Raw genomic sequence first — 12,719 nt, forward strand, 5'->3', positions numbered from 1 at the left:
ATCAAAGCAAAAAAAAAAAATGTCATTAGAGAAAGTAGATGTAGAAATAAGATTTAGCTTCAGAGGCAACCAAGCAGATAAGCTCATTAATGAACAGTCCACTCACGGAACAAACAGGATTTAGAATGCTTCCAGCTTTTGGGTACTTTAAAGCCAGCCGTAGCTCGACAACTATGTACACAGATTAAAAGAAAATGGTGCATTGCAGTTTCTTGTAAAATCGCTTCAAAGTTTACCAATAGCCCGAAGCATCTGTCAAAATCCCAAGGAGGCGCTACAAAGAACTATTTTAAACCTTCAAATTCAGGGCACCTGAAGACGTTAAGGTGCCTGTGTTTTTCTGTCTCACAGATATTTCGACCTTACTATATACAGGTAGTCTGTGAAGTTCTCTGAGCTGTGGTACAGGTTTTTTTGGGAAAGCTATTTAAGTTACTCTTTTTTTTTTTTTCTGATGAAATTCTGGACGTATACTTTTAATTAAAAATGATCTCACGTGGGGTGGAACTCCTGAATTCAGGAAGGCAAGGGAAGAGAAACTAGTTTTCTGGTTAAATTTTGATGATAGAAGTTTACCATCTTGGGTATCGACCTTGAGATTAATCCTTCAAAGTGTCCTAAGGGCACAGAAGTCATCTCTACTGTACACTCTTTCTATTAAGGTGAAATAATCCACAGGCTCCAGTGACCGGCAGCTAAGGAAGCTAAGGAAGCTTAGCTCCTTTCGCCTGATAGAGTCTGGACTGTGGAAATGAACTCTAATAGATATTAAAAGCAAGTGATGGCCTTCATTTTTTATATTGTCACCTATACTTCTAGTGGACAGCTGGTAGCACAGGGGAAAGACACTGCGGAGCTAGACCAACGGTAGATTCAAAGATAGTAAGTCTGGACTTAGCTATCTGCCAGTCTGTAGTCCCAGTCCTTTCTCAAGTTTACTTGAAATCAGAAGCCTGAGGAGAGGTTAGGGGTGAACTCTCCTTCCCCTTCTGTTGTTTAGCCTTTCCATTTGGTTAATAAAAAAGGGGGGGGGGGAGCAAGAGGAACTGCTAATGTTATTCATTTTGATTTTTTTTTTTTTTTTTTTTACCAAGTTACATGCTGGGACAGACTTTCCTGGTTTCTACCTCATTTACCAAACTCTTCTTCTCCCCTCTCCTGTCTCACTTGGTTGGTTTTCAAGCAGGTAGTTCTTTTTTTTTTTTTTTTTTTTTAGGTATTTTCTTCATTTACATTTCAAATGTTATCCCAAAAACCCCCCGCCACTCCCCTACCCACCCACTCCCACTTCTTGGCCCTGGCATTTCCCTGTACTGAGGCAGATAAAGTTTGCAAGACCAAGGGGCCTCTCTTCCCAGTGATGGCCGACTAGGCCATCTTCTGATACATATGCAGCTAGAGACATGAGCTCCAGGGGTACTGGTTAGTTCATATTGTTGTTCCACCTATAGGGTTGCAGACCCCTTTAGCTCCTTGGGTACTTCCTCTACCTCCTCCATTGGGGGCCCTGTGTTCCATCTAATATCTGACTGTGAGCATCCATTTCTGTGTTTGCCAGGACCCTGCATAGCCTCACAAGAGACAGCTATACCAGGGTCCTTTCAGCTAAATCTTGCTGGTGTATGCAATGGTGTCAGAGTTTGGAGGCTGATTATGGGATGGATCCCTGGGTGTGGCAGTCTCTTCATGGTCCATCCTTTCGTCTCAGCTCCAAACTTTGTCTCTGTAACTCCTTCCATGGGTGATTGTTCCTAATTCTAAGAAGGGGCAAAGTGTCCACACTTTGGTCTTCGTTCTTCTTGAGTTTCATATGTTTTGCAAGTTGTAACTTATGTCTTGGTTATTCTAAGTTTCTGGGCTAATATCCACTTATCAATGAGTACATATCATGTGAGTTCTTTTGTGATTGGGTTACCTCACTCAGGATGATACCCTCCAGATCCATCTATTTGCCTAGGAATTTCATAAATTCATTCTTTTTAATAGCTGAGTATTACTCCATTGTGTAAATGTACCACATTTTTTGTATCCATTCCTCTGTTGAGGGGCATCTGGGTTCTTTCCAGCTTCTGGCTATTATAAATAAGGCTGCTATGAACATAGTGGAGCATGTTTCCTTCTTATCGGTTGGAACATCTTCTGGATATATGCCCAGGAGAGGTATTGTGGGATCCTCTGGTAGTACTATGTCCAATTTTCTGAGGAACTGCCAGACTGATTTCCAGAGTGGTTGTACAAGCTTGCAATCCCACCAATAATGGAGGAGTGTTCCTCTTTCTCCACATCCTCACCAGCATCAAGCAGGTAGTTCTTGAAGGCCTGTTTTTCTTTTTGATTTATCGAAGCAATACCTCTATGTCAGAGTCTTTTACCTACTTTTGCAAACACTTATATACATTACATTAGTGTTTAAAAGTCACACTACAGGAATACGAAGGAAGAAAGGACTCAAGGGATTGTGAGAAAGACATGTACTTGGTAGGGTTTTGTTTTTGTTTTTGTTTTTGTTTTTTTTTGTTTTGTTTTTTAACTACCTTCCCATCTAAGCCTTACACAGGCAAAGACATATAACATTACAAGAACTCGGGATACCACGTTGTGCCCTCCTAGCTCCTACCCCGACTAGGATAATCACTGTGCTGACATTTAACACAGTAGATTAAGTTTTTAAATATCCGCTTTAAGTAAGTAGGATCATCCAGCGTGCATCTATTCATGACTGACATCTTTCATTCTGCACAGGGGAAAAGGTGTGAGTTGTTGCATTGCTGCTGCAGTGGGAATCCATTCACTTCCATTGCTCTTCATCCGGTATCTACCCTCTGCATCTGTTGTCTCTTTCGGGAGGAAGGTTGGGTTGCCTGACATTTTTGCCTCTTGGAAGCAGTGCTGCTATGTACGGCCATGTATCTTTTGCTAAGCGTATGCACCATTACTGTTGGCTCTATACTTAGGAACAAATTGATGGGCCAAAGAGTACACATATGTTCCATGATTAGTAAATGCTAAACCATTTGCCAATGCAGTTGCCACAGTTACTACTCTGACTTGAGAGTAAGGGCTCCTCTCTCTTCCCACCATTGCCTGATGCGCATTTGACAGGTTAGCCCTCTTGGTCGTTGCACGAATAACACCATGTTTGTAAAAATATGCACTTTGTAGAACACAAGTGTTATGCTAAAAGTCAGTGTTAAAAGTATATTCAAAGTAATTTTGTGCTCTGCAGATTATATAAAATGAATATACAGGGGACCTCACTGGGAATTACTGGTGACAGGCTACTCATGCGTGAACAGTGCTCTGAATGTGGAGAGTCTTCACTGTGGGAAAGACTGCCGGGTTGCTTTAAGGCTCAGCATCTTAGAATTTAAATAAAAACGACGTATTTCCTACCCTGTTTGATGTTTCTTGGATGTCTTAAAGAATTCAGATCAATACCTGATTGCAGGCAATTGGACCGCTGCTTAATCTACATCAGCACAAAAATGTGCTGTGCTAGGGAGTCCATTCACATGCTAATACTCGGAAGCATTTTTCCCTGAGGAAATCTAAATTCTGCTATCATTTATTAATTTGACTTCCCTTATTTCTACAAGCTGAGTTTGGAAAGGATGCAGATATGTATTTCTTTCACTGCTGTTAAATCCATTGCCATTCATTGTTCTAAAATCCTATCGGCATATCTACAGAGAGCCTGCCTCTGTGCTGACCACCAGCATCTTTGGATCCCAAATGCCACCTAGGAAACCTTTGGTGAGATGACACACAGACTAGCTAAGAGTACCTCTGAACATTGTCCTTATAGTATGAGACATATTTACCAGCAAGTTTTATGCTACTGTTTCAGTTTCATGGTAACATCTTCGGGCATCTTTGAATCCATCATTCTGCCCTGTCACTCTCAATGTGCCAAGCTTAATACTTACACTGTAGCCTGATGCTTGCAAGATGAGTGGTATACTTCAGGCATCACGTGTGCGAAGGTATAAAGGGGGGAGGGGGAGGAGTGAGTGTAGCTGTATCATCTACACTCGGCAAAGCTGAGAGCTGTAGAACACTCCTGCCTGTATCTTTGTTTTAGTTATTTGTCTTGTGGGACAAAAGCTTTTCAAAATAACTCATAAAACAGAAGTACAGTAGGGGATAAAATAGATTAGTAACAAACCAAACAATTATCTTACAGTGTCTGTAGGTCAGGGGTTCTACAGAAGCTTAGCTGGGGAGCTTAGTTCAGAGCTTCTCATAGTTAATTGGACAAGTGGGTTTAGAGTGACATTTTCATACCGACATATAATATACTTTGACCAGGCCCTCTGTCACCCTTTCTTATCACTGCCCTAGCCTTTCGCTCTGGTAATATTTTGACTAGGATATTGGCAGTGGCTGCAATAACTTCAAAGCATGACTAGGCAAAATGCAGCTACCATTTCACAAGACTTGAGAGTCCCTGTTCAAGACTGGTTAGGTTTCTTCTCCTACACTTTTAATCTGATTAGCCTCAAATAAATGCTACCTGCTCGGCCTTTAAAACAAACAAACAAACAAACAAATAAAACAAACAAACAGCCAGCTAATCGACCACGAGTAGGGCCTGAGGATCCATTCCTGATCTGATTCTTCTCCATGGTGGCAGACAGGAGGCCTGCCACCCAACCGCTTGAACTTTCCAGGTCTCTGATGTCTTTTCATGACATGGCAGCTTGCATGTGACCAGCAAGTGACCTGAGGGACAGCAAGGCAGAAGCAACCATTTTAAGAGACCACCACCCAAGACTAACACTGTAGCTTAAAGGTATTCTCTCCAAAACTCAGATGTTGCCCGTGTGGTAGTAGTTAGGAGGTTACTAGTCCACCAGGGCTTCTCTTCTACAGTTAGGGTTAATACTCTTAGGAGAGCAGCTTTAATTATCATCAGCTTGTAGCCGGCCCTTCTGTCTTTCACTCTGGGGAAATACACCAAGAATATTCAAATACTAGTGCCTTGCTCTTGGACTTCCAGACTCCAGAACTAGGTAATAATTGTCTGTTTTGTTGATAATCCCAGCCTTGGGTATTTTGTAATATTGGCACAAATTAGACTAAGACTCAGATCTTCTGGAAAGAAGAAGACCAATTGTAGACATAGTTTTAATTTTACTTTAAATATGTATGTATATGGGGTGGGTGTGTGTCCATGAGGAGGTCAGAGCGCAACCCTCAGGTATTGGTCTTCATTTTCCACCTCTCTTGAGGAGGAACTCCCTTGTAGTTTGCTACTGTGCTGTGTAACCCATGCTAGCTGGCTCTCAAGCTTCTAGGGGGAGTATCCTGTCTCCCATCAAATGACAGGGATGCTGGGATTATATGCGTACTAACAAGTCTTGCTTTTTTCATATTTTCTTAGAATTCAAACTTAGTCCTCAAGCTTGTGTAACAAGTGATTTTACCCACTGAACCATCTCCACAGCCCTGAACTTGTTTCTAAACCGCTATAGTTTCCTTGAGGAAACTGGATTTACTTGTTCAGTGGAATTGCAGAGAAGCCTGGGAAACACATTGACTGTTAGAGCCTGTGCTCACCCTTTCCTTGAGCAAAGCAGGGGCTGTCCTAGCTGGGAGAGAGAAGAATTAAAAGTCTGCTAGCTCAGTGCTTTGCAGGTAGCAGAATTGTCAAATTATTCTGGAGTTTATCTGAAGCAACAAATAGTTTAGATATAGTCGTTGCCTTTTTAAATAATGCCTTTTTTGAAGATTAATAAGGGCATGTCAGGAGCTATTAGACTTGGGAATGCAAGATGTACTCTTGAGGTTTGGTCTGTGGCTATGTATTGTAATGCTAAGTGTGGGTTCCCAAGGCCTGGTTGCTCCAGAGATGAGAGAGTAAGAGTGACCCAAGTGACCTTGTCCCTCAAGTTATTTTTGATTGGTAAATAAAGATGCCTACTGCCAAGAGCAGTCCAATGAAACATAGTAAGTAATAACATTGTTATTGATAGGAAATAGATTCTAATAACATAGAGGGTAGATATCTGCTCAGCTTCAGTGCCGATTAAGCCTTTTTGTAAATAGTCAAGGTTGAATGTGTCTTTTATTCCGAAACTGAATAGCCAAAGGTAGGGTAGAAGTTCCCAATTGAGATTAAATATTTTCTGCAACAGTGAACTAATACACCAGAAGTGAATGGTGAACAGCACATACTAAAGACACAAATCTTAATTCATAGGAAATTATACACAAAAGGATGCTTTTCTTGTAAACAGTGCTAGAAATCATGTTTGAAAAAGATACACTTATCTTCTTGCTGTATAACCTAGTAAATTCTAGATGAACTAGAAGGCAAAGCATGAAAAGTGAAATCACGTTAAGAAATTGGGAGACATTTTAGGTAAATATTTACCTGATCCCAAATGGGAACAACTGTGTAGGTTTAGAGACAACAGACTAAATAGCAAGGGAAAAGATTAATTTTAATATTTAAAATTAAACACTCTATGTCAAAAAACACCATAAAAATTTAAAAGCAAATGAGGAGATTATGCATTATTGATATTTGATGGGATATGTTTATTAACCAGAAAGATACTGCAGCCTTGCTTGAGGTCTATGGCTCTTTTCTATCAAGTAGATATTTCAGAAATTAAAATAAAACAGTGGGAAAACATTAATATGTAATGAGTTAATATAACTGATAATAAAACTTCTATGTTCTCAATAAAGTAAGCAAAAACATAAACCTAAAATTCACAGAACAGATAGAACACATGGCCAATAAGCAGGAATAAAAGCTCAACTTCATTAGTAATCATTCTGGTGGAAATAAAAACAGAAATAAAATTTAATGGTTTGTCTATAAGATTAATGCAGATTGCTCGGAGTAAATACACCAGGACTGGCCAGATTGTGCTACAAAGCTGTCTATCCATGACTCTGGCCAGGGAAGCAGCTAGGCTGACTGATGGTCTTCACTTCAGTGCCTCCAAAAGCAATCCCTCAGTCTTATTCCCAACTCTGTAGCAAACTACCTGTGCAGATGCGCTTTGCTCCTCTGCCCCAGCCTCTAGTAGATCTACAGATTTTCCTCCCCTGACTTTCCTCCCGTTCACTCACTGCTTTTTCCTGTTTCCCTTCTCCAGTAGGCACTCCCTCTGAACCTCCAGAGTAGTCCAGCCAGGGAAGTAAGTAGGTGAACTACAGATCTCCACCTCCCCCTTTGCTCCTCCAGAACAAACCCCCTCGAGTCTTGTGATCATCTCTGTTGAGGACCACCTGCTGTTCTTCCTCCGTTCTTGGCCTCCTCTCCAGTGGATGGCATGTACCTACCCCTCCAAACTGCCTTCTCCCTATTCAATGCTTCATTCCAGCCCTGGATTCCATCAGGCATTCCCTGAGAACCCATAGGTCACTTAAGCCAGCTAAGCAGGTAGGCTACCTGCAAATCATCACCTCTCCCTCCATTTCTCCAAGTCCAATCTCCCAGTCTCATCCCTAGCTCTGTAGTAGATGACCTGCTGTGACCCCCTTCCTTTCTGCCTCCATCTCCAGTAGATCTCTTAGATCTTCTCCTTCAATCCCCCTACCACCACCTGCCACTCTTCCTTTTATCCCGGATTACACACCTCCCTCCAGCAGGCATTTCCTTGGAATCCTCCTGCCAAGCCTGCCAGAGAAGCAAGTAGGGCAGCTAAGTAGGTAGGTACTCAGGTTTTTTCTTTCCCTCTTTTCCTCCAAACACAATCCTCCACTCTCATCTCCAGGTCTATAGTAGACTACCTGCTATGGTCTTTCCTCATCCTCTGCCTCCATTTCCAGGGGTCTAGACAGATCCTTGTGAAACACTCTGCTTTTCTTCCTCCCATGGACCCTCTCTGGCCTTCCTCTGAGTCCACTTTCATTCCCATCAGACTCCAATGGATAGGAATACATTTTGCTCAGAATCCTAGTGGCTATTCTTGGAAAGATCTCAGAAGCTTTCCCTACCAGGCAATGTACAGCTACAACATTGCCCTATGGAACAAAGAAGGAAACAGAAACTAAGGAACAAAACACTTGCCCAAGAAAGACCAGACCAGATATGTAGAATTACAGTCTTCTAAAACCCAGATGCCTAGATGCCAGTATAAAAACAAATTAAATAGCATCCAGGACACTATATCTTCACTAGAGCACAGCAACCCTGTAACACAGACTCTGAGTATTGCAACATAGGTGAATTACAAAGCGAATACCTTAAAACAGCCTTTATGAATGATAGAGGTCCTTAAAGAAGAAACCTGGAAGAAACTCATGAAGATGTGAAATGAACTAAACAGTTTAAGAACTGAAAATTGAAATAAAATCAATAAAGAAAACCCAAAAAAGGTAAATCTGGAAATACTAAATTTAGGAACTCAAGCAGGCATGTCAGAGACAAACCTTACTAAGAGAATACAAGACATAGAAAAGGGAATCTCAGGCATTGAAGACATGATAGAAGAAATGGAGACTTCAGTCAAAGAATATGTTAAATCAAAAAAAAAATACAGGAAGAGAAGGAGGAAGATGAGAACTAGATTAAAGGCAAAGAAAAACATCAATGAAACTTAAATGATTTCACTGCATTCCAAATCCAAAGCGCCAAAATACACATTCCTCCCAACAGAAGTGGTGCCACTCCTGGTGCCAATTTCTGTCTTAGTTAGGGTTTTACTTCTGTGAACAGATATCATAGCCAAGGCAATTTTTATAAGGATAACACTTAATTGGGACAAACTTACAGGTTCAGAGGTTCAATCCATTATCATCAAGGTGGACCCATGGTAGCTGTCAGACAGACCTGGCAAGGAGGAGATGAGAGTTCAACATCTTGTTCTGAAGGCAAACAGGAGAAGACTGTCTTCCAGGCAGTTAGGTGGAGGGTCTTAAATGTGGGCTTTAATGCCCACAGTAACACACTTCCTCCAACAAGGCCACACCAACTCCAACAAGGCCACACCTCCAACTACCACTCCCTTGGCTAAGTTTATTCAAACCATCACATCTACAATATATACAAACCAAAGGGCAAAAACCATATGATCATTTCATTCCTTGCAGAAATGACCTTTGACAAAATCTAACACCCCCTTGATGATAAAAGTACTGAAAAAATTAGGGCTACAAGGGGACACACCTCAACCCAATAAAAACAGTTTATAGCAAGGTTCATAGTCATCATCAACTTAAATGGAGAGAAACTTTAAGGAATTCCACTAAAATCAGGAACAAGACAGGCTGTCCACTCTCTCTATCTTTATTCAATATAGTATTTGAAGTCTTAATTAGAGCAGTAAGATGACTGAAGGAGATCAAAGGGATAGATATATCAGCTTGGAAAGGAGTAAGCCAATGTATCTATATTTGCAGATAATATGATAGTACACACAATTGGCCTTAAAAATTCCAGTGGAAAACACTTTCAGCAATGTAACTGGGTAAAATTTAACACAAAAAAATCACCCTACAAATGATAAGCAGACTAAGAAAGAAATCAGGGAAGCGTTATCTTTCACAGCCTCAAATAATACAAAATAACTTGGGAAACAAACAAGTGAAAGACTTGCATGATAAAGATTTTAAGGCACTGAAGAAAGAAATTGAATAAGTTATCAGAAGATGGAAAGAACTCCCATGCCCATAAGATTATTATAGTAAAAATGGACATTCTATCAAAAGCCGTCTACCAATTGAATGCAACTCTGTCAAAATTTCAACACAATGCTTCACAGATCTTGAAAGGCAATTTTCAGCTTCATATGGACATGCAAAAAAAAAAATGAGGATAGCCAAAACAGTCTTTAACAGTACAAGAACTGTTGGAAGCATCACCATCCCTGACTTCAAATTATAGTACAAAACTATACTAATAAAACAAAACAAAACAAAACAAAACAAAACAAAACAAAACAAATAGTTTTGGCGAATACCTTAAAGTTGATCAATTGAATCAAATTGAAGACTCATACATAAATCCAGACACCTACAAACACCTGATATTTTTTTAATTAAAAAAAAAAAAAAGAAATACAGACAGTGAAAAAGCAGCTTGAATAAATGGTGCTGGCCAGACTTGGTGGGAGCACACAGAGGAATCCAAACAGATCCACACTTATCACCTGCGCAAAACTCAACCTCAAGTGAATCAAAGAGATTAATATACAATTTGATACACTAAACCTAATAGAAGAGGAAGAGGAGAATAGCTTTGAACTCACTAGCTCTCTATGAGAGCTGGCAATAAGATCAACAATAAATGGACCTCCTGAAAGTGAAAAGTTGGTACATAGCAAAAGAAATAGTTATTTGTACAAAGTGGCAGTCTACAGTACAGAAAAAGGATTTTGTCAACTGCACATTTGATAGAGGTCTAATATTCAAAATATATAAAAGACTCAAAAAAAAGAAAAAACCAAACCAAAATCAATCAATCAAACAAACAAACAAAAAGCCCTGGACATCAAGAAAACAAATAACCCCATTAAAAATGAGGTACAAAGAATTCTCTAAAGAGAAAAGTCAAGTGACTGAGAATTACTTCAAGATATGAAGCAGAGGATGGTCTAGTCAGCCATCAATGGGAGGAGAGGCCCTTGGTATTGTGAAGATCATATGCCCCAGTACAGGGGAATGCCAGGGCCAGGAAGCACAAGTGGGTGGGTTGGGGAGCAGGGTGGGAGGAGGGTATAGGGGGCTTTGGGGACAGCATTTAAAATGTAAATGGAGAAAATATCTAATAAAAATGCCTTAAAAAAAAGAAAAAGAAATGTTCGGCACCATTAGTCATCAGGAAAATGTAATCAAAGCTACTTTGAGAGTCCATCTTAAACCCATCAGAATGGCTAAGATCAATAAAGCAAGTCACAGCTCATACTGTGAACATGGAGTAAGGTGTTGTGTGTACTGCCTTTACCCGGGATTGTGGCCATGCTACCATCTTCTCCTTGCTCCCATTTGTCCTTCCCGGCTTAGCTCTGGGGAGTGGGGGGACTTAGGTCCAGTCCATGCAAACTCTTTGGCTGGTGGTTCAGTCTCTGTGAACCCCCATGGGCCCGGGTTAGTTGATCCTGTGTCTTCTTGTAGCATTCGTGACCCCTGTACTGCTTCCTCAATCCCCATTCTTCCACAGGACTCCTGGAGCTCCACCTAATGTTTGACTGTCAGCCTCTGCATCTGCTTCCATCAGCTCTGGGTGAAGTCTCAGAAGACAGTTATGCTAGGCTCCTGTCTGCAAGCATAGCAGAGTATCGTTAATAGTGTCAGGGGTTGGCTCTCTCTCCTGGCAGTAGGTCTCAAGTTGGGCTAGTCATTTGTTGGTCATCCCCTCAATCTTGGCTCCATCATTATCCCTTCACATCTTGCAGGCAGGACAAACTTTGGGTCGAAGGCTTTGTCCATGGATTTGTGTCCCCCCCCCCCCTTCCTCCACTGGAAGTCCCTGGCTGAAAGAGATAGCCACTTCAGGCTCCATATCTCCTGCTGCTAGGCGTCTCAGCTAAGGCAACCCCCCATATCCTTCCAGGAGCTCCCCCAGCCCCAAGTCTCTGGCTTGTCCCAGAGGTGGTCCCCACTACTGATTTCCTTTCTCTTTCCCAGCCCTCTTACTCCCCACCCCTGCTCTTCGAATGCCTAATCTTAGCTCCCATTGTTCCCCTCCCAACCCCTTCTCTCACCTACTTCCCTCTCTCCATCCACTTCTGATGGATGTCTATTTTACTTCTCCTTTTGAGTGAAACTCAAGCATCCTTCCTTAGACCTTCCTTTTTTACTTAGCTTCTTTGGTCTGTGGACTGTAGCAGGTTATCTTGTACTTTATGACTAATATGCACTTATAAGTGAGTACATACCATGAATGTCTTTCTGGGCTTGGGTTACCTCACTCAGGATATTTTCTAGTTTCATCCATTTTCCTGCAAATTTTATAGCTGAGTATGTTGTATATATGTACATATTCCATTGTATAAATGTACCACAATTTCTTTATCCATTCTTGTTGAGGAATAACTAGGTTGCTTGCAGTTTCTGGCTATTATGAATAAATCTGCTATGAATAGAGTTGAACAAGTGTCTGTAAAAGTATCTTTTATTCACCTGACATACTTGTCATTTCTGAGGTTTGCTGCCTCCGTTTGCTAACCTAGGCCTAGGCCTGGAAGCTTTTAGCCTCCATACAATCTAACCTAGGCTTAGAATGTTTTGGGCCTCTGAGACTTATTGCTGACTAAATTTACCCTTTCTAGTTCTTTCTGAACTATGGTTAGCTGCTCAACTCAGCTGTTCTGGCTCAAACTGCTATTCAAGATGACTGATTCAAGATGGCTTCGCTTAGCTTCTCCCCTGAATTACTCTGCTTGGCTTCATACTAACTTAAACAGTATCTTCTAATTGTCTGGCTCCTTCTCATTTTATGGTTCATTCTGTCTTCACCTGTGTCTAGCTTGTTCTTTCTGCAGCCTGTCTCTGTAAAAATTCTCCCAATAAAACTACCTCTTTCCATTTCTATGATTCTCTCTCTTAAGTCATCTGTTTTTCCTCTTTGTTCTTATGAGAGTTGAGCCTATTTTATTCTGTCAAATCTTTCTCTAATTTGCCACTTTGTCTGCCACTCAATTAGACATCACTTTCAAGCGTGGTTGCTTCCTTCTACAAAGTAACTTTACCTTCATTGTTTGGGACTGCAGGTGTATACTAAGGGTGTGTCTGTATTCCCCCCAGAAGGATTAAAGGTG

Source organism: Mus musculus, chromosome 14 (assembly GCF_000001635.26).
Source record: "Mus musculus strain C57BL/6J chromosome 14, GRCm38.p6 C57BL/6J".
NCBI lineage: Eukaryota > Metazoa > Chordata > Mammalia > Rodentia > Muridae > Mus > Mus musculus.